The sequence below is a fragment of the Melospiza georgiana genome, chromosome 2, assembly GCF_028018845.1.
Source record: "Melospiza georgiana isolate bMelGeo1 chromosome 2, bMelGeo1.pri, whole genome shotgun sequence".
In the NCBI taxonomy this organism is placed as follows: domain Eukaryota; kingdom Metazoa; phylum Chordata; class Aves; order Passeriformes; family Passerellidae; genus Melospiza; species Melospiza georgiana.
This window is the reverse complement of record NC_080431.1, coordinates 5813619-5840827: the sequence shown is the minus strand read 5'-3', so window position 1 is coordinate 5840827 and position 27209 is coordinate 5813619. Positions and strand designations below refer to the sequence as shown.

Sequence of the window (27209 nt, the reverse complement as noted above, 5' to 3'; positions counted from 1 at the left end):
GGTGCTTGAAAAGATTTTCCTGGCTCAGCCACAGCCCCTTGGAAGGCTGTGAACTCCTGATGGGGAAGAGAAGTCCCTGAGCTCCCCAGCTTCAGCAGCACTAAATTAATCTTCATTTTTTCCAGCATTTGTACATTCAGGGCATGTATTTCTAGGACTATTTAAAGAGTTCAGGTTAGCTGAAGACAGGTATTTGAGATTCCAAAAGCTGTGCCTGCTGGGCACTCAAACAGGATCATCCCCAAACAAAGACATAACTCTAAGTTTGCCACAGAAATAAAATATATGGATGTCTATTTTTGTATGAAATGGAGGTCTATATAGTACTATTTAAAAAAGAAAAATCTACTTGCACCTACTATTTTACATTCTAAAATTATCATAAATCTGCTGTTTGAGTAAGATCCTCAAATGTATGTATATATTTTTTCAACTGAAGCACTTGTTAAGCTTTTTTCCATATAAGTCAGTACATCAAGTGTTCTGCATGTGACTTTCCATATGAAATTTTAAAAGCCTGTGTAAAAAGTTGTAGTTTTTTAAGTGAAGAATGACTAAATCATACTTGGTGTCTCAGTGTTACATAACAAAGTAAAGCAGGCTTTTGTACTTAAGAGACCTTGAATGTAAATTGCTAAAGCATGTATATTTTAACTGTATAAAACTTTTCCGGAGAAACATTTTGCTGGTTGGATTCTTTTTAAACAAACCAAATAGTTTTCAGCAGATGTTGAGCACATTCCTGTAAAATATTTCTTTTCCAATGGCCAAAAAAGGGGGATAAGTATATTGAATGTGTGGCTGTTATGTGAGATTGCATATTAAAAATCAATGAAGTATTAAAGTAACTGCACCACACTCATCAAAACTCACTCAAGAGAATACTGAAGATTGTTCAGTTTTCTTGAAGATATAGATATAGATTCCAGCTGCAGGCTTTTGGGTTACTTTCACTTGAAATTGGTGCTGGGGGAGGTAGAGGATAAATATTATTCTTTGTTTATTCCAGGGATGGCAGCATCTGAGGGAAAAGGGGTTTTCTTGGGCAAAGTTCCCTGTGGGAACAGCACATGCAGCTTTTACCTGGAAGCTTTTGTTCTGTCAGGGCAATCAGACAGATTTTCCTGCTGATGAACTTTACAAATGAAAAAAACAAGTTAGAGCACCAAAATTCACACTGTCATTATCAACATGTTCTTTTCACTTGGTTAAGTTGGCCACTTTTGCCCCCAACTCTTAGACACTAAGCCCAAACTTCAGGGTTTCAAAATGCCAGTGGATTTCAGCTTAAAAGGACAGAGCAGTTCCAAAACAAGAAGAAACTGCTCAGGGCTGTTTCTCTCATGGCTTTAGGTGTGGAATGTGATGTACATCAGCATTCCCCAGACTGCATTCTCCTCTATTTTTTTTTTTTTTCATTTTTTACCTTTTTTTTTTTTCACTTTTAACCTATGATGTAAGATTTTGGGTTAAAGCCTTTTGCATTGGACACTTGCTGATGGGAGCCTCTGCCTGGAGAGCCCATCAGCATCTGCTGCAAGACCATCCCTCCTTTGGAGGACATGAGTGTGCAGCTTTAAAGATCCTGCTTGTACAGCAAGGAGCAAAGGTCTCTTTGCAGGAATAAATTATATCCCAGGGCTGCTTTGCCTTCCAGACTATTTGCAACTTCTTCACCCAGGGGCATCTCCTCAGCCCAGAGAGAGGGAAGCTCCCAGTGCACCACCAGCTCCTCTCCCAGAAGGGAAGCAAGGAGTGACTGCAAATGCCCCTTGGAGTGGCAGGCACTTCAGCCAGATCCCAGCAGAGCCCAGCCTGGGGAGAAGAGAGAAAAAAAATGGAAATCAAGAACTGCTGCCAGCAGAGACCAATCTGCAGCCAGTGCTCAGGATTTGCCTTCAAAAGTCTGGCAGGACATTGCAAGAAGGTCATTCCCCATGGAGCAGTCAGGCTTTGGGGAAGGAGGGTGGGACAAGGAGCAGGTGCCCAAGTGACAGAGCCAGTGCAAGCCCTTCCCTGGCTCTGAACCTCAGCAGGGAAGAGCAGCGAGAATTCCTCTCCTGGGCAAGCTTCTCTTCTCCCAACAGCCTCCTGTTGCATCAGAGCTACAATTTCATTGCCCAGGAAAAGGGGAATGGGGGAAAACAAAAGAAAGAAACCATAACAAAATCAACACTTCCCAAGAACACCACAACATTCAGCTACACAGTCACTGCACCGGGGGAAGGACTGGATTGGGAAGGAGGAGAAATGGGACACAGGTCCAACACGTTGCTCCCAAACCCCCCCCCCCAGAAGGGGACTCAGGCTCTCACATCAAGATCCAAAAACTTCAGCCATAAGATTGAGGATTTAATGAACACAGTATTTCCACTCATGCCCTGGAAAAATTACACTCAAAAAAAAAAAAAAAAAAAAAAAAAAAAAAAAAAGAAAGAAATCAGTCTGAACATGCTCTGCCTCCAGTTTGGAGCTCACCTCTACATTTCAGCCTTTCAAAACCCAGCCACCACTAGAGCAGAGCTGGATCCCCCCTGCCATCCCATCCCCTTACACCTGATGTCATTGTCACAGGCTGGGCAAGTCACCTGTGGGAGAGTGGTACAAAGCACCTGAACCTAATCCCTGCCCATCCTGGAAAAAGTCTGGCTCCTCCAATCACTGGTTTCACAGGGAAAAACCTGCATCCACCAATATTTTAATTGGGAAACATCCACTCTAAGCAGGAATAGTTGTTTCAGAGGCACAAAACTTCATTCTGCACCCCCCACCTCTAAGGGATTTTATGTCTAGGACATGTTAGGGAAGCTTAATTCTGCTGTGCCAAGCTGCTTTCCCTGTCTGGGTTCCCTGGATTTATACCTGATTTTCAGCCCCTCTGGCTGGCATTTCACACAGCAAGCAATGTTGCCTTTTTGCTCTGTCTGTGCCCAGAGCACTAAACCCTGATCCCTGCTGGGCATCTCCACACCCTAAATACAAAAAAAAAGAAAATCCATAACAAAGCTCAGGGGGTAGGGGGATTATATTCACATTCCTTCAAAGGTGAGCTTTGCAGCTTCATGCACCACATTTAACCTTTTAAAGCTAAACATTTCCATCTTTGCTCACAGTTTTGCTATCTTTCTTAGAGATGGAGTGTGATGGACACATTGCCAAGGTGTTCCAACAGAAATGAACTCTGGGAGGAGCATGAGGATATCAGGAATGCCACTGAATTCCAGGTCTACCCCAACCAAACATCTCCAGGGCTGCAGGGCTCTGTCCTCACAACCAGCCAAGCATCCCCAGGGCTCCTGGCAGCTGACCCAGGGTAACTCCAACTGGGGCTGACACTTCCGACCTTTGGGTGTCACACAAGCCCAGCTGGCTGTGGGGAGCCCAGCAGAGGAAATCCCTGAGGCAGGGCTGGGCAGGCAGCGCTTCATGGCCCTGCACACATCCCTTGGTGCACAAACTCCATTTCCTGATGGGTGCAGGCCCATCCCTGCACAGGCAGTGCTTCATGGCCCTGCACACATCCCCTGCCCCACAAACTCCATTTCCTGGTGGGTGCCAGGACCATCACTGCCCTTGGCTGCTTCAAGAGAGGTGCACAAAGCTGGGGAGTGCAGGGAAAGCTGCTGGAGCCATCCTGGGGCAGCAGCACTCACATCTGGACACTGCACGGTGCCTCTGCTCCCCAGGAACCTCTTGGAACCCCAGAACCATTCAGGCTGGAAAAGACCTGGAGGATCAGGGAGTGCAGGCTGTGCCTGATCCCCCATGGGGGATTTTGGGTGTCCCAAAAGGCTCAGGGCAGCCTGGCCCTGCAGGAGGCACTCAGTCACAGGCATCCTTGGCCTCCACACATGGAGTTTGTGTTGGCAGCTCTTGCTGGACCCCACTGGATGTGCCAGTGTGTGAGGCAGTGTTTGCTGGGCTCTGGAGGTGATTCCTGCCCCCAGCAGCCTTTGGAAACTCCAGAGCAGCAGCATTGCCCTGCCAGTCCCTGGTGCTGCCGGGCTCATCACCTCTGGCAATTCAGGGCAGCTGAGAGGAGTCAGGGGGGAAATGGGGCAGGTGGTTTGGGAAGGTTTGGGAGTTTGGGATTAAAGGAGGCTGCAGCCCTGAGAGAGAGAGAGAAAGAGAGAGAGAGAGAGAGAGAGAGAGAGACAGACAGACAGACAGACAGACAGACAGAGAGACAGAGAGACAGAGAGACAGAGACAGACCGAGACAGACCGAGACAGAGAGAGACAGAGACAGAGACAGAGACAGACAGAGAGAGAAATAAAACGGGGGAGAGAAAGAGAGGAAAACCCAGGAGAGAGAGAGAAAGAGAAAGGAAAAAGACGGGAGAGAAAGAGAGGGAGAGAGAAAAAGAGAGAAAAAACATGAGGGAAGGAGGGAGAGAGAGAGAAAAAAGGGAGAGAGAGAAAAAAAAAACAGGAGGGGGAAGAGAGATAGAGAAAGAGAGAATAAAATAGGAGAGGAGACAGGAAGGGAGGGAAAAAGAGAAAAAACTGAGGGAGATGGAGGCAGAGAGGCAAAGAGAGAATCAAATGGGAGAGAGAGAGAGAGAGAGAGAGAGGAAAAAATGGGAGACAGAGAGAGAAAGAGAGAAAAAAATAGAAGAGGTGAGAGAGGAAGGGACAGAGAGGGAGGGAGAGAGAGAAAGAGAGGAAAAAAAATGGGAGAGAGAATGAGAGACAAAACCAGGAGAGAGAGGGAGAGAAAGAAAGGGAGAAGGAAAAACCCCTTGGGCACGTTCCCCAGTGCCTCTCCCTTTACTGGACTAAAGCTGCAGGACTCTCTCCTTTCTGGGACAAAGCTGTGGCATTTCCTGACAGGTGGGGAATTCTCTGGGACCCTGGCACTGCCCAGCTCCAGCTTGTGGCCGGAGGGGCTGGGGGTGCCTGGCCCAGTTTGGTGCCCCCAGTTTGGGGCCCAGCTCCCCTGGGTGCTGCTGGCACCTGGAGGTGCACGGGGCACCTGAGGCTGCCCAGGACACAGGAGAGGGGACATGGGGGCCAGGGGCAGGCACAGAAAGGAGCACATGCATGTCCAGAGCGGGCACTGAGGGACAGGCAGGAAGGGTTTTGGCAAATCTCACTGATGAGTGCTGTAAGAGCTGAAATGAGGGATGCAGGGCCCCAGGCAGCTCTCCAAAATGCAGTTTATTGTGTCCAAGCTGTTTCAGCAGCCCAGGGCTGTGGGTGACAGAGGTGTGCCCACAGCTGTCAGCTCCAGCTGCAGGCAGGCCTGGAGACCCTTTGTGTGTCAGGCCAGGCTTTGGTGACACATTATCTCTTACAGGGTACACAAAAATGGTCCCTGTGCCATACAGCACAGCCTGTCCTGTGCCTCACACGGACACCAGAGCCTGTCCTGTGCCTCACACGGACACCAGAGCCTGTCCCTGTGCCTCACACGGACACCAGAGCCTGTCCTGTGCCTCACACGGACACCAGAGCCTGTCCCTGTGCCTCACACGGTCACAGAGCCTGTCCCTGTGCCTCACACGGACATCAGAGCCTGTCCTGTGCCTCACACCGCACACCAGAGCCTGTCCCTGTGCCTCACAGTGCACACCAGAGCCTGTCCTGTGCCTCACACGGACACCAGAGCCTGTCCCTGTGCCTCACACCGCACACCAGAGCCTGTCCTGTCCCTCACACCGCACACCCAGCCTTTGCTGCTCACACAGCCCCGGGGAGGTCGGGGGATCCCGGGACAGCCCCGGTGCAGGGCCCGCAGTGCCGGTGTGGGCCTGGAACTCTCATTTGTGTGGGGTGTGCTGTGTGGCCTGAGGGACAGGGATTCCTCACAGGGACAGGCAAGGCTGGACAAGGGGAATGGCCTCAGCATGAAGGAAGGCAGGTTTGGATTCAGTATCAGAAGAAGTTTTCCCTGTGAGGGTGGGCAGGCCCTGGCACAGCTGTGGCTGCCCTGGATCCCTGGCAGTGCCCAAGGCCAGGCTGGGCACTGGGGCTGGGAGCAGCTGGGACAGTGGCAGTGTCTCTTCCATGGCACAGGTGGGATGGGATGGGCTTTGAGGTCCCTTCCACAATTTAGTGATTCTGATCTGTATGATTCTGATCTTTAGTGATTCTGATCTTTAGTGATTCTGCTCTGGGCTTGCTGAGGTCAGTCATCCTGAGGAGCTGCTGCAAATTCAGGCTGAAAGATGAGTGCTCATAATTTACACTGTGTAAAGCAAGAATGAATGCCTGAAAAAATGATAATGCATGACTGTTTGGGGCTTTTCTTTTTAGTTTTTGTTTTTTTTTTTTTTTTTTAAGGAAAGGGATGGGGCGAGCTGCTTCCTTTTCTTTTCTCCTGAATCAATGTTATTTCTCACTTACAGCTTAGTGGAAACCTTATTCTGCTGTGGCTGCTCAAAGAGCCTCGGCAGCATCTACAGGTGCATCTCAAGGAGCCTGGACTACGAGAGAGATTTGTTCTGTTTCACTATTGACTCCATTGAAAGGTGAGTACAGAATGTTTGTGTGCCAGCCCCAGGATTGCACTGAGGGCTCTCCTGTTATATCTCTGGGAAGTGCAGAGGTGGCTTTTTCTGCTGCTCTGCCCCAGAGTGGTTTTCGGTATTGCTGGTGAGGAGCCTGATTTTGGAATGTTTGATGGAATTGGCCCAGTAGCTTTTCCTTCTGGGCTTCCTGTAGTCTGTCCATGGCAGGTCCAGCCTGTGTCTTTAGCTTGGAGCCCTCAGTCCTCAGGGAAATGAACCTTTGAGAAGTTCTTACAGCTCTGCCCAGTGCTGTATGGATTGGGATGATTTTCTGGAATTAGGCTGTCCATTCTGACTCGTTTGTTCTCTCTCCCTGCAGACTGTACGTGCTGAAAGGCTGAGGTGACACCAGGATCTGTGAAACCCCTGACTCCCTGTGCCTTCCTGAGGCTGAAGCCACGTTTGCTGTCAGTGACCACAGAGTGGAAGATGCTAAAGACTGAAAACTTGGGGATTTTTCTCCTGAATCCCAAGACTCTCTGCAGCTGTACACTGTCTATCTCTTAAAAGAGTTTCTGGCTTTATAAAGGTTTTTACATTCTGCAATATTTATCTGTAACTCCATTAAAAAGACTCATACTGTATCAATGTGGTGTGAATGACTTTGTTTGAGTTGGTTAATTAAAGCAAATTATTGATAAGGGGCTTGAGCATCCCTTAGATGGAGCTGGCATCTCTTCTTTATTTTCTCTTCATTCCTTTAATTCCTTTCAATAATTTCTTAAGCAATTACTGCAATTAGGATATACAATAAGGACAGCAGCATTTCTGCCCTGCTGGATTGGGAAATCCAAGCCCAATTCCTTGCAGAGACTGAGGGGATGGCTTTTGACAGTGGGAATTTGGTGAGGAAGAGAGAGGAGAGGTCTCACAAAAAGTGGTGAAGGCCAGTTCTGCTGGCTTTGGGTGTTCCTACCCCAAAAATCATCCTGGCTAAGGGAACTTGGGGAAGCAAGGGGCCCTGTGCCCGAGGCCCTGTGCTGGGACCCCTCAAATTGCAGCCAGAGGCGCTGGGCACTGCAGACTTTTGGGACACGGTGACTGAGAGGCTCCACGGCCTGATCCCGAGGGTTTTCCCATTGTTTCCTGTCGTGCTTAGCACCGGGCAAGGCATTACAGCCCCACAGGCTGCAAATCCCATCGGAGCAGTTGGAATCACAGACGAGCACACAGAAACCAGGCTGGGAGAGGACGTGGGCTGCTCCACAGATTTATTTTTCACAATGTGTTTTGAATTTATACCAGAATCTCTCCCCTCCCCTCAGATCCCGTATCCTTTAGTTTTGAGTTTTCTCATAAAGACTCCTCGGCCTACACTGGGAAATGATTCCGTGGCACCGGGGGAGCGGCGGGATCTGGGGGTCCTGGGGCCGGCACGGGGCTCCCCCCGCCCCGGCCGGTTCCCGGTTCGGTCCGTGTGGAGCCTCTCCGTTCTGGAGCTCCCGCCGCCCGCGGCCGTCCCGGTCCCGATCCCCGCCCCACACCGCGCCCGCCGCGGGAGAGGCGGCACCGCTCGGGACCCCCCGGCAGCCGACACCGACAGGAGCCGAGCCAGAACCCCGGCCCATCCCGACCCCGCCTCAGCGCTCGGGGCTCCGCGCAGCGCCGGGAGCAGCCCCGGTTCGGCCCGGTGCGACTGGCGGGGCCGGTGTGGGGGACACGGGCGGGGCCGGTGTGGGGGACACGGGCGGGATCGGTATGGGGGACACGGGCGGGATCGGTCTGGGGGACCCGGGCCGGGCCGGTGTGGGAGACACGGGCCGGGCCGGTATGGGGGACACGGGCGGGATCGGTATGCGGGACACGGGCGGGATCGGTATGGGGGACACGGGCCGGGCCGGTATGGGGGACACGGGCGGGATCGGTATGGGGGACACGGGCCGGGCCGGTATGGGGGGAACTGGCGGGGCCGCGAGCGATGGCCCCGCCCCCATCCCGGGCAGGGCGGGGCGGGCCCGGGGCTCCGTGAGGCGGGGCTCAAAGGCGGAACCAGGGCCTACGTGAGGCGGAGCCGGGGGCGGGGGCGGGACTACGTAAGGCGGGGCCAGGGGCGGGGCCTAGATCTCCGTGAGGCGGGGCTCGAGGGCGGGGCCAAATCTACGTGAGGCGGGGCCGGGGGCGGGACCAAAGCTACGTGAGGCGGGGCCGGGGTGGAACTTCAGGGGCGGGTCCTGCCTCCGGCTCAGGTGTGCGTGCTTGGGGCCCGGGACCGGCTCAGGTGTGCGGGACCCCAGCGCGGCTGCGCGGGGCGGGGCCGAGGTTATTTAAGATCCGGTAATCTCGTTAACCGCCATTTGCTCACTCGGAGCACGCTGCGGACGGGTGGCTGCTGTCCCCGCTCCGCAGCTTTTTCTCCCCTCCTGTTTCCTCCTCTACCTTTCCTTTCTCCTGCTTGTATTCCCCTTCTTTCTCTGCTTTTCTCTCTCTCCCCTCTTCTCTCCTCCTCAAAGCCGACTTCTCTCCCTCCTCTTTCGGCCTCCCCTCCTGTCTCTCCCTCTACCGTTCCTTTTCCTACTTGTATTTCCCTTCTCTCTCTTGCCCCCTTTCCTTCTCCTCCCCTTTCGGCCTCCCCTCCTGTGCCCTCTTCTACTCTTCCTTCTTCTCCCCGTATTCTTCTTCTTTGTCCCCCAGACCCTCCCCTCCTCTTCCCCTAAACCTGACCCCCCTCTCCTCTTTCCTGTCCTGTCCCTATGCCGCTACTCCTTTCTATTCCCCCTCTCTCTCTTCTCTGTCCGCTGTCCCTCTGTCCCTTTCCAGCCTTTCCCTTCCCTTTCGCTTTCCTCCCTGCTATTCCTCCTCTCTTCCCGTTCTGTCCATTCCTTCTTTCCCCTCAGCCGCGGGGCTGGGGGTGCCGGACAATAATAAAGCCCAGAGGGCCGGAGTCCGGCGCCCCCGGCCCCGCTGGAGCCCCGCTGGTGTCCCCATGCAGTTCCATTGTTGAACGCAGGGGGCGCCGCCGGGGCTCCGCTTCCCCCATCCCACGGGGGCCCCTCGTTTGGAGGGGGTCCCGGGATGGGGGGTCGGGTTTGGGGACCCCCTTGTTTGGCGGGGGTCCCGGGGTGGGGGACACCCTCATTAGGAGGGGGTCCTTGGTGGGGGGTTAGGAAGGAGCCCCCTCATTAGGAGGGGGTCCTTGGTGGGGGGTTAGGAAGGGGCCCCCTCATTAGGAGGGGGTCCTTGGGGGGTGGTGGGGGGGGTTAGGAAGGGCCCCCTCATTAGGAGGGGGTCCTTGGGGGGGGTAGGTAGGTAGGGCCCCCTCCGGAGGAGGGGGTCCCGGGGGGGGCGGGGCGGGCCCCCTCCGGAGGGGGGGGGGTCCGGGGGAGGGGGGCGGGGCGGAGGGGGCATTCCCCCCTCCTGGCCCCGCCCCCTCCCCCGGGCCCCCTCCTCCGGACGGGGTCCCGGCCCGGCCCCCTCCCGGGGACCCCCTCCTCCGGACCGGGGCCCAGGGGGGGAGGGGGGCGGGTGGGGTGGGGGGGAAGCAGAGGGGGGCACGTCACTCCGCGCCGTGAAACTCATGTACACGTGTAAAAAAAAAAAACACACACACGAACCGCCCTCCCCGCCCGGCCCCCCCACCCCACCCCACCCGCCCCCCTCCCCGCCCGGGCCCCGGTCCGGAGGAGAGGGTCCCCGGGAGGGGGCCGGGCCGGGACCCCGTCCGGAGGAGGGGGCCCGGGGGAGGGGGCGGGGCCAGGAGGGGGGAATGCCCCCTCCGCCCCGCCCCCCTCCCCCGGACCCCCCCCCTCCGGAGGGGGCCCGCCCCGCCCCCCCCCCGGGACCCCCTCCTCCGGAGGGGGCCCTACCTACCTACCCCCCCCCCCAAGGACCCCCTCCTAACGAGGGGGCCCTTCCTAACCCCCCCACCACCCCCCAAGGACCCCCTCCTAATGAGGGGGCCGCTGTAACCCCCACCCCGGGACCCCCCAGTGTGATGTAGGGACAGCCGGAACCCCGGCGGTGTGGGGCGGTGCATTGAACTGCAATGGGGGGACCCGCAGAGCGGCTCCGGCCCCGTGTGGGGACCCCAGCGAGGGCGGGGGCGCCGGGCTCCGGCCCTCAGGGCTTTATTATTGCCCGGCACCCCGCGCCCCGCGGCTGCGAGGAAAGAAGGAGAGCGGGGAATACAGAACGAGAATAGGGGAGCGGGAGGGTACGTGAGGGGAAGGCGGGGAGAGGTCGGGGTGTGCAGGGCAGCAGGGGACGGGGCTGGCGGGAAGGCAGGGTGGGGAGGGAAGGAAAACGATGGAGGAGTAGGATAAGGTAGGGATGAGTAGGGTAGGGGGGAGTAGGGGAATAGGAGGTGGGATGGGAGGAAGAGGGCGAGGGGCGGCCGTAGGGGGGGAGGGAGGGGAGGGCTAGGGGGGAGAGGGAGGGGGGGGGGGTTGGGGGGGGGGGTGGGTGTGGGGGGGTGGGGGAGGGGAGGAAGGGAGGGGAGAAAGGAGAGGTGTAGAGAAACAGAAACACAAAAGAAAAGAAATGCAGAAAAAATACAGAGGAACAGAGATATAGAGCGCCGACCGACAGCAACCTACCCCGCCGACCTCCGAGGAACAAATGGCTCTGCCCGGCCCTCCCCGCGCCTTAAATCCCCCAAGGCCCCGCCCCGCGCAGCCGCACTGGGATCGCTCACACCTGTGCACGCCCCGCCCCTCACACCTGTGCCGGCCCCGCCCCTGGGGACACACCTCCTCCCCGCCCCCTCTCCCGCCCATAAAAGCCGGCCAATCCGCGTCTGTCCCGCTTTCTTCGGGGGATGCTCGGCTCGGGATGCTGCGGGAGCGACGGTCGGAGCGCTACAGGAGATCCGGATCGGGGGCTGGTGCTGCGTAGAGCCCGAGGTGCTCAGGTAAGACCGGGATCGGGCTCTGGGTCCGGGGGCTCGGGTCCTGATCCTGCCGGTGTCTGCTGTGGGAGGCGGGCAGGGTGTGGGTGCTAGGTGAGACCGGAATCGGGATCTGGGTCCGGGGGCTCGGGTCCTGGTCCTGCCGGTGTCTGCTGTGGGAGGTAGGCAGGGTGTGGGTGCTAGTGCTGGATGGACGAGGCGCGACTGAGCCCGGGATCGGACCGACATTGCTGCAGGTAGGGAGAGCCGCTCCAGGACAGACGCTGGGACCGAACCCGGCACTGCCACTCCGGCTGCGGCCATTGCGGGGCTGGGGTCCCACTGGGGCTGGATGGTCGAGGCGGGACTGGGGCTGGGATCAGGACCGGTATCGTTGCAGGTGGGAAGAGCCACTCCGGTATGGCTGCTAGGACCGTGCCTGGTGCTGCTCCTCCAGCTGCGGCCAGTGCGGTACTGGGGTCCCGCCGGGGCCGAATGATCGCGGTAGGATTGGGACCAGGACCGGACCGGCATCGCTACAGGTAGGAAGAGCTGTTCTGGGACGGGGGCTGGGACTGAGCCGCCGCTCCTGCTCCGGCCGGTGCGGGGCTGGGGTCCCGCCTGGGCTCTGGGCCGTGGGGAGCCGGGGCTCTGGTGGTGCCGGGCCGCCAGGAAGACGGCGCTTCCCTGGAGCAGCTGCTGGATCACGGCTGGAAACGGGTAAAGCAGGGGAATCGCCTGTGGCAGCCCAGTGACCGAATCGGCATCGCCGCTCCCTCAGCGCCGCCGCCCGTCCCGCAGGGCGCCCCCTGGCGGACACGGCACCGCTCTTCAGCCCTGTGGAGACACCGAGCCCGGCCCGGCAGCACCGCGGGCACCGCGCTCCCCTGTACCGGGACACCGCACTCCCCTGTGAGAGCCACAGCGCCCGCATCCCCCCGCTCCGTCTCCGCATCCCCGGGGGATCCCCGCCGAACGAGCGGGGCTGTAGCGCTGGGGCCGCTGCTCTCGCTGCGGCTGTGCCCGGTGTGGGCCTGGAGGAGGCCAGAAGCCCCCGAAGGGCTGGCAGCCCTCACACCCCTTGGGAGCTGCGGGAGGAGCTGTGCCTGCAGCGTGCCGAACACACGTTCCGGTGTGGGCACCGGGGTACTGGGACAGCGCTGGCACAGACACGGCTAAAGCGCTGCCTGTGGCCCCTCAGCCAGGGGCTGCTCTGAACAGGTATGTGGAAACGCCTCAGCCCGGACAGACACCACCGACAGCCCAGAAGGACCCCAAGGAGCAGTGGGTATTGCCTGGAATGGAGGCACCGGCCGTTTGCAGAGGGGCTCAGACAGCAGTTCCCGTTTCTGACCTCCCAGAGCTCCCACACAGCTCCCAGGTATGTCTCGGCCAACCCAAATCTCCTCTCTCCTTTCCAGCCTGAGGCCATTGTTCCTCAGCAGCGCTAACACCAAAGCCATCTTCCCTCACAGATATTGAATCCCAAGCAGTATACCTGGGAGATGCCTCAAAATCAGAGGTTCAAGCAGGATGAAGTTTGGAACTTCCCAGGGAGCCAGCTGAAGTGCAGAAGTGAAGGAAAACTTTTGCAGGTGGGTCCCACTGGAGGTGTGCTGAAGGCAGGGATGTGCATCCCTTTCCTGAGGGAAAAAAATGTGCAGAGGCTGCTGCTGAAGCTCTGAAAAGAGCTGGGCTTTTTCAGGGAGAGGTGTGCTGCCTCAGCACAGGCTGGGAGTGCATCCAGCCACTGCCTTGTCCTGCTTTAAAATATCAGCTGGAGCCTGAGCTCCAGGGGTGGGGGGTGAAATCAGCTGGGTTACAGGGAACTCTGCCAAGTGACCCCAGGGACATCAGTGGAGCTGGGGGATGAGGGTTTTAAACAGCAAGTTCTATGGAATATAGACCTGTCCTTGTCCTGATCCCACTCAGCTTCCCTGGAACCTCTGCTGGCTCCTAATACAGCTGGTGTAAAAGTGGTAGCTCTGTGTGGGAATTTCCACTCTCCATGAGTTGCTGTCAGGTTATTCCAGGAGGAATTCATCAGGGAATGTGGGGCTGTGGGTGTAACTCACCTGAACTAGCAAAGCTGATACCAAACCCCAAATCCAGACACCACATAGAGAACAGTCTCTGTGCTGCCCTGTCAGCTAAAACCCCTGGGCTGGGAAATTTCAGCAGCCAAATACATGAAATGCTCTAAATCCCAGCAGCCAGCATTCCCCAGGCGTACAATCCGAGTTCCAGGGTGGCAGCTGGTGTCCTTCCCCTGCTGCTGGTGGGACAAATTCCCCTCAGAATGGGCAGGGGCTGGGAGCAGGAGGGGTGGGAGCGGCATGGGGAAGTGCCGGGAGATGAGGCCGCTGCAATGTCACCTGAATCGGGACATGAGGCCGCTGGAATGTCACCTGAATCGGGAGATGAGGCCGCTGCAGTGCCGGCTGAATCAGCTGGGAACATTCCTTCCCTGCAGGAGCCAGAGCAGATCCCTCCTGGCCAGGCTGGGGGGCAGCTGCTGGGTCTGCTCTGGGGTAGAACCCCCTGCCCTGCCAGCAGCCCTGACTCTGCTTTCCCTCCCAGCTCCTGAGGGTGTCAGGGCCACCGTGAGGGAGCTCAGACCCAAAAACCCCACAGCCCACAGAGTGAACGATCCCAACAGAGAAATGCAGTGTTGTGATAAAAATTCTGTTAAAAAGGCTGTGACAACACTGTAATGGGATTCCCAGGAACCTTCTAGTTTGCTCCTGGGTCTGTTTTTATGTATTTTTAGTCCCTCAATGGGCAGTTTGTAGTATTTATTCTGGGACTCCGGGGTTGAGCAGGGCTGGCTTTGGATTGGCCTTCACCTCTGCTCCCCCTTGGGCCGAGCTGGGCGGACTCATCCCCTCAGCTCTTCCCTCCAAAACATCCCTGACTCATTTCCCTGCAGGTGAACCCGGGTTTGGCCCCAGGCTGTCCCCTGCTCACCTGCCCTTGCCCTCAGGGTGTCCCTTCTGTTCCCCACAGTGCCCTGGTGACACCAGGGAGGTCCCTCTGCCTTTCTCCTGCCCCTCTCCAGCCCCGGCCGCTCCTCTGCTCGCTCTCTCTGCCCCTGTCCCACACAGCGGGGCACAAAAGGGGAAAGGGGTCATTAATTTAATTAATTCTGCAATTAATTAATTATTTCCAACTCCCCAGTGAGAAGAACATGAACTCACAGCCACCGAGGCCTGACAGGTTCCTGCAGTGAGAGCTCAGCGCACGTCCACAGAGGTAAGTCCAGCATCTGAAGGAAAAAACAAAACACAGGAGAAAAATGTGATTTATTTTGCTTATAAGTTATTTCAGGTTCTTAGAGCCCAGCCAACATTTGCACTTGATTTTGGTTGAGTGAATCGTGAGCAATGGGCACAGGTCATGCCATCCGTGGGGGCAGAAAAAGTAGATTGAGCTCACCTTATTTCAAGTTATTAAAAAAGATTTAGAACTCTTTAAACACAACACCCTTCAATTACCATAATGTTTCTTCCTTGATTTTAACTGATTCTCAGTACATTTTATAGAACTTAAAACAACACCTCCTCCTTAGCTGACTCATAAAACATTAGACAAAAGTCCTAACACCAGTCCCAGGCTTACACAAGAGACCTGCCCCATAATGAAACAAAAAAATCAAACTAATGTACCAAAAGTAGACATTATTAACATTAAAAATATAATTCAACCATATCCAAAAATAACTCCAAATTTATTTCCTCCAAAGACCAAATACTCTTCAAATTCTAAATCAAAAACTCTTTAAAAAGTAACAAAACCCATTAAAAATTATTCAAATATTGAAAACCTATAAATAAATATTACTCAAAGCCCACAAAAATATAGAACATTCTAATCAATATCCTAAATACAAAAAAAAAACTCACTTTAAAAATTAGTACCATTCTAAATAGAACATAAATAAAAATCTTTTACCAAGAAACATAGCTCCCAATAAATAAAACCACCATGTAAAGATATAGGTAGTAATAGTAACCCAACAATCTAAGGTTTCTCCAAAACACTTTCAAAACTTCAATATTTATAAATAACAACCTTCAGTAACTCAAGTATTAATGAAATCAAACACAATTAAATTTCACTACATTTAAGTCTAAATAGTCTTAAATTTCATTTTATTGCTGTAATGGTCTAATAAAATAAGGTTTATTATTCCTTACTATCAGAATTAATTAATTCTAAATCTTATTTAATGAAACTTACCCTAAATTTTATTATAAATAATTTTTCCAAACTATAAAGTATGTAGTTAATTTTCTTAAAAAAGTAAAACAACTCCAATTAAAACAACTACAATAAAACTCTAACAAACACCTACTCATTATTACATCATCCATTTCATAAAAAAATCTATTCTTCATTACAATGTCTAGTTTTTATCTTTTATAAAGAACACCAAAAAATAGCAATTACTATTAATATCATACTGTTTTAAATTTTTTACCCTATTTCCCTAATACATAAATCTTTTTAGAAAGTTATCTTAGGTTCTCCAAACACTTAGTACTAATAGACTAATTATAAAAAATTAAGTTTATAATAAACATTATTTATAACATATTATTAGAGTATTTACAACAGACTTTCACATACTTCACCATCTCTTTATATAATTACCAAAACCACATAATTTCAAAATCCCACTTTTTTATTCTTTACTTATACATCTCTGAAACCAAGTGAACTCCCTAACTAATCTCTACACTAACTGTAATTTAACATATCTCATAATTTTAAATATTTTTCAAAGTGAAAAAAACTTTATTAAAAACCTCCTCCAAACTATTAATTTTATAACTTTCCTCAGTTATTATTACATAAACACTTCTATAAAAAAATCCGACTACAACATTAATTTATTTTTCTAAGTTCCATACTAAGTATTCAGCCTCTCCCCTACAACTACATTTCCTCCACCCTCACACTCTCAATATCCAAATCCAAATTCACAATCCTGTCTATAACCACTTTCAAATCTTTAAAAAATAAGTTTACTGTACTCAAAACATCTCTATTCTAAAAATACTTTTAAAAACCCAATTATTATATGATTTAATTAATCTTTAATCCTAAATTTTTTACTCATAACTGCTATTTTTAAAAACACTACATAAAAATGTATTAAGTAACATGCAGAAATTACAATTTAAACTATAATCAAACACTAGCACTACCTAAATAAAATCATTAACAACAATCCCAAATGTTTGCTATATCAAAAATAAATTTCAAATAGTTTTAACTTAACAATTTAACTTTATCAATATAACAACTTAACCTATTTTTAACTATTGTGTAACCTTCCACTAATTTAAAATTTATCAACTGTTACTAACTCTAAAATAATATACAATATTTTAATACTTAATAAATATATAATTTCACACATTACTAATTATATATAATCGAAAAAATTCCTAATTATTTTTTCTTTACGGCATACATTATTTTAATCTAATATTTCTCCATACTTATAACAAAAAAAATTATAATAATAATAGCATCTTAAATAAGTATCTCACAAATCTCTATGCAATTTTATAAACCAAGATGTATCAACAGTTTATTTCTCATATGAAAACATAAAGTTTACTTACATCTCAGCAGGTACAAAAACCCAGGTAAGTTTCAATAGAAAACATAAAACAACATCACACAAACAACCACACTGACCACTCCAGCACTAAAAAATCAATGGAAATACAAATGGAAATTACACAGAAATTCCAATTTACACCTAACATCTTGTATTATGCCCACCAAAAACTATTAACTTTAAGTGTCTTTATAAATATAAAAATCAATAGTATAAAATTCTTATTACATAATAACTTAAAAATATAAAATTCAACCAAATATTATGCCTCTATTTAGTTTGTTTATTTTTAAGTATACAACTTTACTAATTAACCAGCCTAAACCAAACATTTAAATAACTTCAAATAAAGTTTCAATTTGAAATACTTTGTATTTGTCGCTACTCAAAATAATCTGTTCTTTACTTACCTAATCAATATACCAATTACAAATTATCCATATAAATATATTAATAAAAATTTCTTAATACAGAGTGAGAGGGGAGATGTGGGAATTGGAAAACCAGAAACTTCCAGAGACACCCAAAGATTGGATCTGCAGCCTGGGAAGAAGCTTGGATTGATGTCAAAATACAACACACAGGCATTAACAGGAAAATAATACATAAAGCAGGTAGAACTGTGATGGTTTCTAATTAATGGCCAATCACACTCAGCTGGCTCACACTCTCTGTCCCACCCACAAGCCTTTGTTATCATTCTGTGCTATTCTATTCTTAGCTGGCTTTCTGATGAGATCCTTTCTTCTATTCTTTTAGTATAGTTTAATGTAATATATACAGTAAAATAATAAATCAGCCCTGTGAACCATGGAGTCAGACCCTGGTCCCTTCCCTCACCCTGGCCCCTGTGAGCAGTCCCAGGCTGGGCTGGCAGCAATGGCATCCCCAGGCAGTGAATGCAGCACAGAGGACAAGAGGAGCCCTGTGTGCCCCTGACTCACCCACAGCAGGGCAGGGCCTGAGCCCTCCAGGGCAGAGCCTGTGCTGGGGCCTCTTGCCTGTGGCTGCTCAAACACCAAAGCTTTTGGCAAAGGTGGCAGGAGTTTGGTGATTTTTCTTGGCCTGAAAGAGAGGAGGAAAAGAAAAATACTGCACTGTGGAAGTCAAAGGATCCAGCTTTCACTTCTGCTCTGATGGCTCACTGTGGGGTTTTATCCATGGGAGGTGACACCAATACAAACATAACAGTGCCCTTTGCCAGCATTTTCATTCCTAACTATTTCAGACATTAAAAGCAAGCTCATTTTTCTTGTTGCATTCTTTGCCTCATTTGAACAGAACCATTTTTATCTCCCATCTCACTTGTCAGTCCTTTAGCACTGGGCTTTGTACAAAGGGAGGGTGCATCACAAGCAATCCCAAAGAGAAACCCCTCCAAAGCTGCCAGGGCAAGGTTCCAAGGCACTCCAGAGCACAGCCAGCTGTTCCTGCCCTGCCAGGCCACACAACCCTGTCCCATCCAGCTGGGCTGGGCAGGCCAGGCAGGGGCTGCCCTTCCTCCTGGGAGCACAGGGAGACAGCCTGGGCAGCACCTGGGAACAACAGGGGAAAGGCAAAATGAAAATGGTTTCTGTCAGAAAATGAGTGTCTGTAATCAGAGCTTCTGGACAAATTCAGTAACAGCACTTTCATGTGATAAATATGGGCCCTGCCCATCCTGCCAGCCCAGGTGAAAGCAGGAAGGAGAGCTACAGGAACAGCAGGAAGGCAGAGTCCCTCATTTGGATGGATTTCCCAAAGTCTCTTCTGCACTGTACACTCTTTGTGCTCTTTAAAAGAACGGATTGCTGCTACAAAAATGATAATTTATCAGCCACAGCCAGGGCAGGGTGAGCTACAGCTGCAGGGCCAGGTGTGGGGCAGAGCTGGAGAAGTGAAGAACAGGCAATCTTGTCAAAAATAAATCTTGTTTAGATTCACCAGTGCTGGGAACAAGGAGAACACGCTGTCCTGGATGCATCAGGGACACAATGGCCTGGTTTGGTTGTTGTCCTTTGCCCCCAAGCTTTGGCCTCACCCCTCTCCAGAGGAGCGGGGAATTCCTGCAGGGTCAGGGGACTTTGCTCCCACTCCAGGAATGTGCCCAGGAAAGGAGGGAGCTGTTCACAGTGACTGAGCAGTGAGGAGCTGTGCCACGGGCAGCTGGGGCTGGAAATCCTCACTCAGGATTGCACACTGGATGTGCCAGGAAGCACATGCACTGACCTGTGCCCATTTCTGTCATGTGTCAGTCAGAAATCATGTCACCAGCACCTTGCTCCTCACTGCACCACTTAGAAATACATTAAAAACAGAAAAAACCCAAACAAACCAACCAAACAACAACCACAAAAGAGAGGGCTCAGTGCAGCACCATCTCAATGTTCTGCTCAGGGATGGACAGAAAGGAGGAGGAAAGCTGTTCCTCCAGTGCTGCCAGGTCTGGCCCAAGCAGTCTGAAAGAGCCAAAATTGCCTCAGCTGCAGCTTCCCCCCTTGCCCTGACTGCTGAGGGACAGAGGCAGCACAGAGCCCAGGCTGGCAGCACTCACACCCTGCTGGCACAGACATCTCCATGTTCCATCTCTGGCCAAACAGCCCCAGGATGGTTCTGCTTTCCTGCCAGACTTGGCAAATGTCACTGACACTTATGCAGGCACAGACACCCTGTGTGGCTCTGGGGTCAGAGCCCCTTTGGCACAAAAACCCCAGAGAAGGTTGGGAGGAGTCTGATAAATCTTCCTCACACAAAGCACCAGTTTATCAGATTATGCTCCTTTCTGACCCAGGCATGGAGAAACTGAGGCATTTTAAAAACTTGGATTCCATGTTCAGTCTCATGTGAAGGGTGAGACAATGCAGATGTTACAATTCACCATCACAATCAGCAGCCAACCATTTCCTGATTCCAATACACTGTAAGTGTTTCTTGGCCTATCAGCTTTTGTCACACCATGCTGTAAATGCATTAAAGCCAATCATCTAAAATTACCCCTTGTGAATCTTATTACAATGCATCTCTCATAGTTCTATTTCTCTAAGGTATCCAGTTTTATTTACAAAGTCATCCTGTAAAACTTGTTTCTAGCTCCAGTTCTCTCTCAGCAATGTCTGTCCTATTCCGTGGCATTTCTAAGTCAGCATTTCTTATCTCAGAATTTCCATACAGATCCACACTATGTGAGCCTTCTGTCAAACTCTGGAAATTTCCTACACATCCATTTCCCTCCCAGAGCTGTTCCCTGGCCAGCCCAGGGGCTGTGGGTGCTGCTGCAGGGCACAGGGGCTGGAGGAGCCCTGCAGTGTGACATTAAAGCCAAAAAAAGCAATTGCCAAGCACAAAGAGATCCATCCTCACCTGCTCTGATGGCTGAGTCCCTGGGGCTCATCCTCAGCCGTCCCTGCTCCAGGGAGGAGGGCCTGGGCTCACACGCTGCCCTGCCAGCAGAAGAGAGAGGGTTAATGGAGCTTTTGGGCACGTTCTGTCCCAGAGGAGTTTGGCACAGGCACGGGAAGCTCTCACACACAGAGAAAGGGTTAATGGAGCTTTTGGGCACGTTCTGTCCCAGAGGGGTTCGGCACAGGCACGGGAAGCTCTCACACACAGGGAAAGGGTTAATGGAGCTTTTGGGCACGTTCTGTCCCCAGAGGGGTTTGGCACAGGCACGGCAAGCTCTCACACACAGAGAAAGGGTTAATGGAGCTTTTGGGCACGTTCTGTCCCCAGAGGGGTTTGGCACAGGCACGGCAAGCTCTCACACACAGAGAAAGGGTTAATGGAGCTTTTGGGCACGTTCTGTCCCCAGAGGGTTTGGCACGGGCGCGGGAAGTTCTCACACACAGATTATCCCGAGCCAGAGCCCTCCGGGGCACCCTGGAGACAGAGAGCAGGAACAGGCCCGGCTGCAGCGCTGATCCTGCTCCTGCTTTCCCAGAGGGGCAGGGACAGCATTCCCTCCCGGCCCCGAGAGCCCCAAGGACAGTCACTCATTGGGGTGGCTCTGGAGCTGCCACTTTGCTGGCACTCCTGCCCCAGAGCCAGCAGGTTTCTGTGGGAGCAGGAGTTATTTGTGCAGGTCAGAGGCTGCACAGCCCCAGAGCATTCCCTTAGGCACGCAAAGCTTCCCACGTGCCTTGTGCAGTCCAGTTTGTAATTGAAGTGCATTTCCAGAGAGTTTCAATGGGAATGAGGTGCCCTGGTGCCAGCCCAGCATCAGATGTGGGGCATGAGGAGACTCACCAGACACATTCCCTGCAGACTCTCCCCTCTCAGCGCTCCAGCTGCAGCATTCCCATTTCTCACCGAGTTCTCCTTCCAGGATTCCCAGCAGGAAACTGGTGGCCGCTTCCAGATGCAAATCCGCAAGGCAGCGCTGCTCCTCTCCCCCCCGAACCCCCCCTGCCTCCATCCTTTCCTCCTTTTATAACCACGGCTCCACCCAGGATTCAAAGGGAGGCTCCCAGGTGCTTCCCAGACCCAAATCATTCCAGGTGTTTCGGGAATTAACAGAAATAAGCTCGTCCCTTTTGGGGTAACAAATTATCTGTTGCCCCATTCCCCGTTCTGTCTCCTGTTCCCTAAGGCAAAACACCCGGATCAGGCGGGGGCCAGGGGGAAAATGTTAAGTCCAAACCCAAACCAAAGTTGTTTTTCCATCGGTTTCCCTCAGGACTGTTCAGTTTCCCCGCTGTTCCTCGGCCACAGGAGCAGCTTCTCTCTGGGACCCGTGGGGTGGCACAGGGACCCCGGTCCCGCTGCCTCCCGAGAGCGGAGCCCATCCCATCACACCGCAGCTGGGGCGCGGCGCGGGTTTCGCTCCATGGAACGGGATCGCAGCGAGCCGCGAGTGCCGGCACAGACCCGGCCCGCCCGGCAGCGGCTCCGGCAGCAGCGCCGCCGCACACACGGCCCTGGGGGCGCCACCCGCCCGGGGACCCTGCGCGCCCCTGTCCCCTCCGGCCGCACCCGAGGGCACCGTCCCTGCCCGAGCCAGGGGAACTGTCCCGATCCCCTGCGGCACAGGGACAGGGCGGGCACGGGGCTGGGCACGGAACCGCAGCCCGGCCGCCTTGTCCCGGGACAGCAGCTGTCCTCGGTCATTCCTGCTGCTCCCGGGGTAAAACCCGCCTGGGGAATTGCTTCTGATCACAGCCAGCAGGTGTCTGACGGGAGTCCCTGAAATAGAGCTGAGTGTCTGTGACAAATGAGGGTGCTAAAGATGGAGTGACAGCAGAGGGAACCTTGTTCCTGCCAGTACCATGGGAAGAAAGCAATTCCCAGCGTTTTTGCTTGGGAAACAGGGGAAGGGAATTCTGTGTCCTCACCTCCTTAGGATACACATCTTCACTGTCCTATAAAGGGACCATTTGAGGCTTTAGAGAGATTGCCGTGGGTCAAGGATCTGCTGCCTCGGCAGGGCAGAAGGTGGAGCTGCTGTTGGTGATTGTGACAATGGCCTGAACAATTAGAGATCAGTGGGAAGTTGTTCAGTGCACCAGGAATGGCAGAGAATGTGCTGGACTTGTGTCACACGCAGAGCTGGACAATGACCCTGAACACCCCAAAAAGGCAAAGAAACCCTGAGCCACGCTGTGATCAGACCCCACAGGGGCGATTTATTGGAAGCGCCAGTGAGGAACAACGGGAATTCCCCGGCGCTCAGCTTGGTCTCGCCTGCCCACACCACCGCCCTCGGGAAGCGCTGCTCTTCCCGGCTGGAAAGCCAACAAACATTTTTTCCTCCGTCCCTCAAAACTCTTCTCTGAAAACCTCTGTTCTCCCGCGCTTCTCCTCCTGCAGCATCCTCCTCCTCGCGTCCCTGCCCGGGCCCGCGGCTCCGCTGCTCCCCGGCAATGAACAGAATGGATGCGATGAATGTAATCGGTGTGAACCTCGCCGGGCGGCCCGGGGCGCCGGGGCTCAGGCCAGCGCCGGCCGTGCCAGCACCATCGGGCGCTGCAGCCGCTCGTAGGACACGAACATCAGCACGTTCCAGGAGCCCAGCCGCAGCAAGGACGGGACGAAGCTGTGCCGGCACAAGCGGGGCTCAGGGGACGTGCGGGGACATCCCCAGAGCGGGGATCCCCCAAATCCTGCCCGCGGGTCGGGGTGTTTGGGGCTCCGTGCCGCGGCCCGGGCGGTGACCGCAGCCGGTCCGCAGGAGCTGAACTCACCCCTTGTAGAGGCCGGCGGGGCCGTCCTGCATGAGCAGGGCCAGCAGGCAGCTCAGGGCATTGCGGGGCTGCCCGGGGCTGCCGTTCATGGACCGCGTCTTCACCACGTCCGCCGGCGACGCCACCGCCGTGGTTCGGAACCCGGCACCGAAGGCGGCCACGGGGTGGCACGGGACGTTGTGTGAGGGTGGGCAGGGCCGGGGCTTGGACGCGGCAGGGACAGGGATGGCGCCCGGCCATGTCCCCCCTTCCTGTGCCGTGCTCCCCTGTCACCGGGATCAGAACCGGGACCGGCATCAGAACCGGGATATCGGAACCGGCATCAGAACCGGGACCGGCATCAGAACCGGGACTGGCATCAGAACCGGGACCGAGATCAGAACCGGGATATCGGGACCGGCATCAGAACAGGGATATCGGGACCGGCATCAGAACCGGGACCGGCATCAGAACCGGGATATCGGGACCGGGATCGCGGCTGGGAACGGGCGGGGCCCCGGGACCCGCCAAGCCCCGCGGGCGCCGCCTGGCGGACACAGTGCGGCGGTGCAGAGCAGCGCCCTCCGGTGGGCGGCGGCGGGACTGCGGCGCGACTGGGGCTTCCATAAATAAAATTAATTTTTATTTTTATTTTAAAATTTATTTTATTTTTATTACTGTTTATATCATTATTGGGTATTTTTATTTGTTTTATTCTTATTTTTATTTTTAATGTATTTTCACTCGTGTTCACGTTGAGCCTCTCGCTGAACCCAAGAGATAAGGAATTTCTTGCCAATTTTTTGCTCGTACTGACCAACTGAACCCATCCCAAACCCCCTGAATAATTTGGAGGGGTTTTTTTCCCAGCCTAGGCAGAAAATTATTTTTGAGGAAAAAAAAAACCGAGTTAAAAGATATGGGGTCTAAGGGGAAGAGAGGGGTTGTGTGTTCAATTAAAAAAGCACTAGGAAAAGTAAAGCCCTGGAAGGTTTCATATTCTCTCCCAGCCTGATTTTTGTGTGATTTGCTCTTGATTCCAACTGCTCCCAGGGATTTTAAACCTCTGGGGTTAAAATGAGCTGCTCAGCATGACAGAAAATCATGGGAGAACTCTCTGGATTGGGCAGTGGTAGTCTCTGTGTAGTGCCATAACACAAAACAATGACAGACTGGAGGGGAATACTGACAGTTTATTTCACAGAGCAATGCAGAGTTTATTTTGTTCTAGCTCTAGTCTCATCAAAAAAGTCTCTTCCTCTGCTTTTTTTCAAAAAAAAAAAAAAAAAAAAAAAAAAGGTAGCAAATATTCAGGACAATAACAGTCAGTGCATTATGCATAAAAGTTGGGTCTAGTTTAAAAAAAAATAAAGTTAATTGTAAAAACAACTCTTTTTTGGTTTGCTTTTATCATTTCCAAGCTTTTAAGCAATGAACCTTTCAATCAAGTCATCTCCAAGGATAGAAACAGAACATGCAGGTGATCACCAACAGATGCTGAGGTTTAACAGCATCTCTCACTTGGCAATGACAATCCACCAGGAATGGTTCAGAGCAGCACCACATCAAAGGGAGAAGCAACTTCGTTCTCAAAATACCTTCAAATCCACCTAATCTTGCAGTTCTGCAGAACAAGACACGCTGCATTTCAGGGACTGGAGAGTACCATGGAGAAGGACAGGATTTGGGGAAGGTAAGAGGAGGGGCTTATTCCACTTACACTCATAAATACCTGGGGGAGATGCAATTGATTTTGGGTGGTGCTTTTTAAAGCATCAAAATTCACATTGTCATAATCAAAGTTGGTTTTTTTTCCACATAGTGAAGTTGGCCCCTGCCATCCCCTCTCCATCCCCCTACACCTGATGTCATTGTCACAGGCTGGGCAGTCACCTGTGGGAGAGTGCTACAGGGTACCTGAACCTAATCCCTGCCCACCCTGGGAAAGGTCAGGCTCCTCCAGTCACTGGTTTCACTGGGAAACACCTACATCCACCAATGTTTTAATGGTTCCAATGTTTCACATGCACGCTAAGCAAGCAGGAATAGAATTGTTTCAGAGGCACAAAACTTCATTCTGCACCCCCCACCTCTAAGGGATTTATGTCTAGGACATGTTAGGGAAGCTTAATTCTGCTGTGCCAAACTGCTTTCCCTGTCCGGATTCCCTGGATTTATACCTGATTTTCAGCACCTCTGGCCGGCATTTCACACAGCAAGCAATGTTGCCTTTTTGCTCTGTCTGTGCCCAAACATCTCCAGGGCTGCAGGGCAGTGTCCATCCCCTCACAAACATCTCCAGGGCTGCAGGGCAATGTCCATCCCCTCACAAACATCTCCAGGGCTGCAGGGCATTGTCCATCCCCTCACAAGCAGCCAAACATCCCCAGGGCTCCTGGCAGCTGCCCCAGGGTAACTCCAACTGGGGCTGACACTTGTGACCCTTAAAGATCAGCTGGTGACAGCAAGGACCTTTCCAGGGGCTGCAGTAACCCCTGACTTCACCCTCCTCGGGGTGTAGGGGAACAGCCAGAGCATTTCTGTGCCAGCCCTGCCATCCCTGTGGCTCTGTGCCATCCCAGGGCTGCAGGGATGTTCTGGCTCTGTGTGTGTGAATGGCACTGGCCTGCAGTGCCCTGTGAAGGCAGTGGGGCACAGAGCTCACCCAGTTTGCCATGGGGAGGGTTTCCAAACGTGCAAACAGGTTTGGGGTGTCACACAAGCCCTGCTGGCTGTGGGGAGCCCAGCAGAGGAAATCCCTGAGGCAGGGCTGGGCAGGCAGCGCTTCATGGCCCTGCACACATCCCTTGGTGCACAAACTCCATTTCCTGATGGGTGCCAGGCCTGACACTGCACAGGCAGCGCTTCATGGCCCTGCACACATCCCTTGTTCCACAAACTCCATTTCCTGATGGGTGCAGGCCCATCCCTGCACAGGCAGCGCTTCATGGCCCTGCACACATCCCTTGGTGCACAAACTCCATTTCCTGATGGGTGCAGGCCCATCCCTGCACAGGCAGTGCTTCATGGCCCTGCACACATCCCTTGTTCCACAAACTCCATTTCCTGATGGGTGCCAGGCCTGACACTGCACAGGCAGCGCTTCATGGCCCTGCACACATCCCCTGCCCCACAAACTCCATCTCCTGATGGGTGCCAGGACCATCCCTGCCCTTGGCTGCTTCAAGAGAGGTGCACAAAGCTGGGGAGTGCAGGGAAAGCTGCTGGAGCCATCCTGGGGCAGCAGCACTCACATCTGGGCACCTGCACCGTGCCTCTGCTCCCCAGGAACCTCTTGGAACCCCAGAACCATTCAGGCTGGAAAAGACCTGGAGGATCAGGGAGTGCAGGCTGTGCCTGATCCCCCATGGGGGATCTTGGGTGTCCCAAAAGGCTCAGGGCAGCCTGGCCCTGCAGGAGGCACTCAGTCACAGGCATCCTTGGCCTCCACACATGGAGTTTGTGGTGGCAGCTCTTGCTGGACCCCACTGGATGTGCCAGAGATCAGCACTCCAGACCTTAATGGCAAGAGTTGCAAGGCTTGTCAGAGGGCCCTGTTGGGGTTAGAAGAACTTTCCCTCATTTCATTCTCTTACATGGCCACACCAGAACCACTCATTCTGTGGCCTTCAGTGATGGAGCTGAAATTGCATTTTATTTCAGACTCCATAAGTAGTGAAATTGTCTGGTGTTCCATGTCTGTACCAACATCCATTCAATCTTGCCTAATGCAGCTATTAAATTAAAAGACTGGTTCTAATTGGTCTTCCTGAGTCAAAGTGTTTCTCCATCCCACTTTAGGTAAAGCTCCATAAAGGGTCTATTTATAAATGTTGCCAACGTGGTTAATGCTTTTGACCTTTGATGGGGAGCAATTCTAATAATTGTGCAAAGCAGCAGCAACATTTTTTGTTACTGTTCTGAATGTTCCTGTTCAGGAAAAGTCTGATGGCCTCTATTTCCCCCTCCCTTTCTCTTTCTCTATTTTTAAAGTCTGCCAAATAAAAGGATTTATTTGCCCAGAGTGCAGACCAGCTGAGTTTAGCAGAAGTTCATGAGCAGTAATCCAGAGAACAGTTCACACACAGCTTCTGAGAATCCACCCCATCA

The 27209-nt window shown here is 52.4% G+C and overlaps 2 long non-coding RNA genes across 3 annotated transcripts; both read left to right on the top strand.

Moving 5' to 3' along the window:
• Positions 1-11272: 11272 nt before the first annotated feature.
• On the top strand, positions 11273-12251 carry LOC131080324 (uncharacterized). The gene is made up of 3 exons (XR_009114157.1): positions 11273-11357; positions 11734-11875; positions 12006-12251. It is a non-coding gene; the product is annotated as an uncharacterized LOC131080324 (long non-coding RNA).
• A 240-nt stretch (positions 12252-12491) lies between these two features.
• On the top strand, positions 12492-19889 carry LOC131080323 (uncharacterized). Of its 2 annotated transcripts, XR_009114155.1 has the most exons (5): positions 12492-12714; positions 12809-12928; positions 14511-14585; positions 17439-17579; positions 19736-19889. It is a non-coding gene; the product is annotated as an uncharacterized LOC131080323 (long non-coding RNA). The 2 variants fall into 2 exon arrangements; XR_009114154.1 differs by lacking the exon at positions 19736-19889 and having other exon boundaries at positions 17439-18048.
• Positions 19890-27209: the final 7320 nt, after the last annotated feature.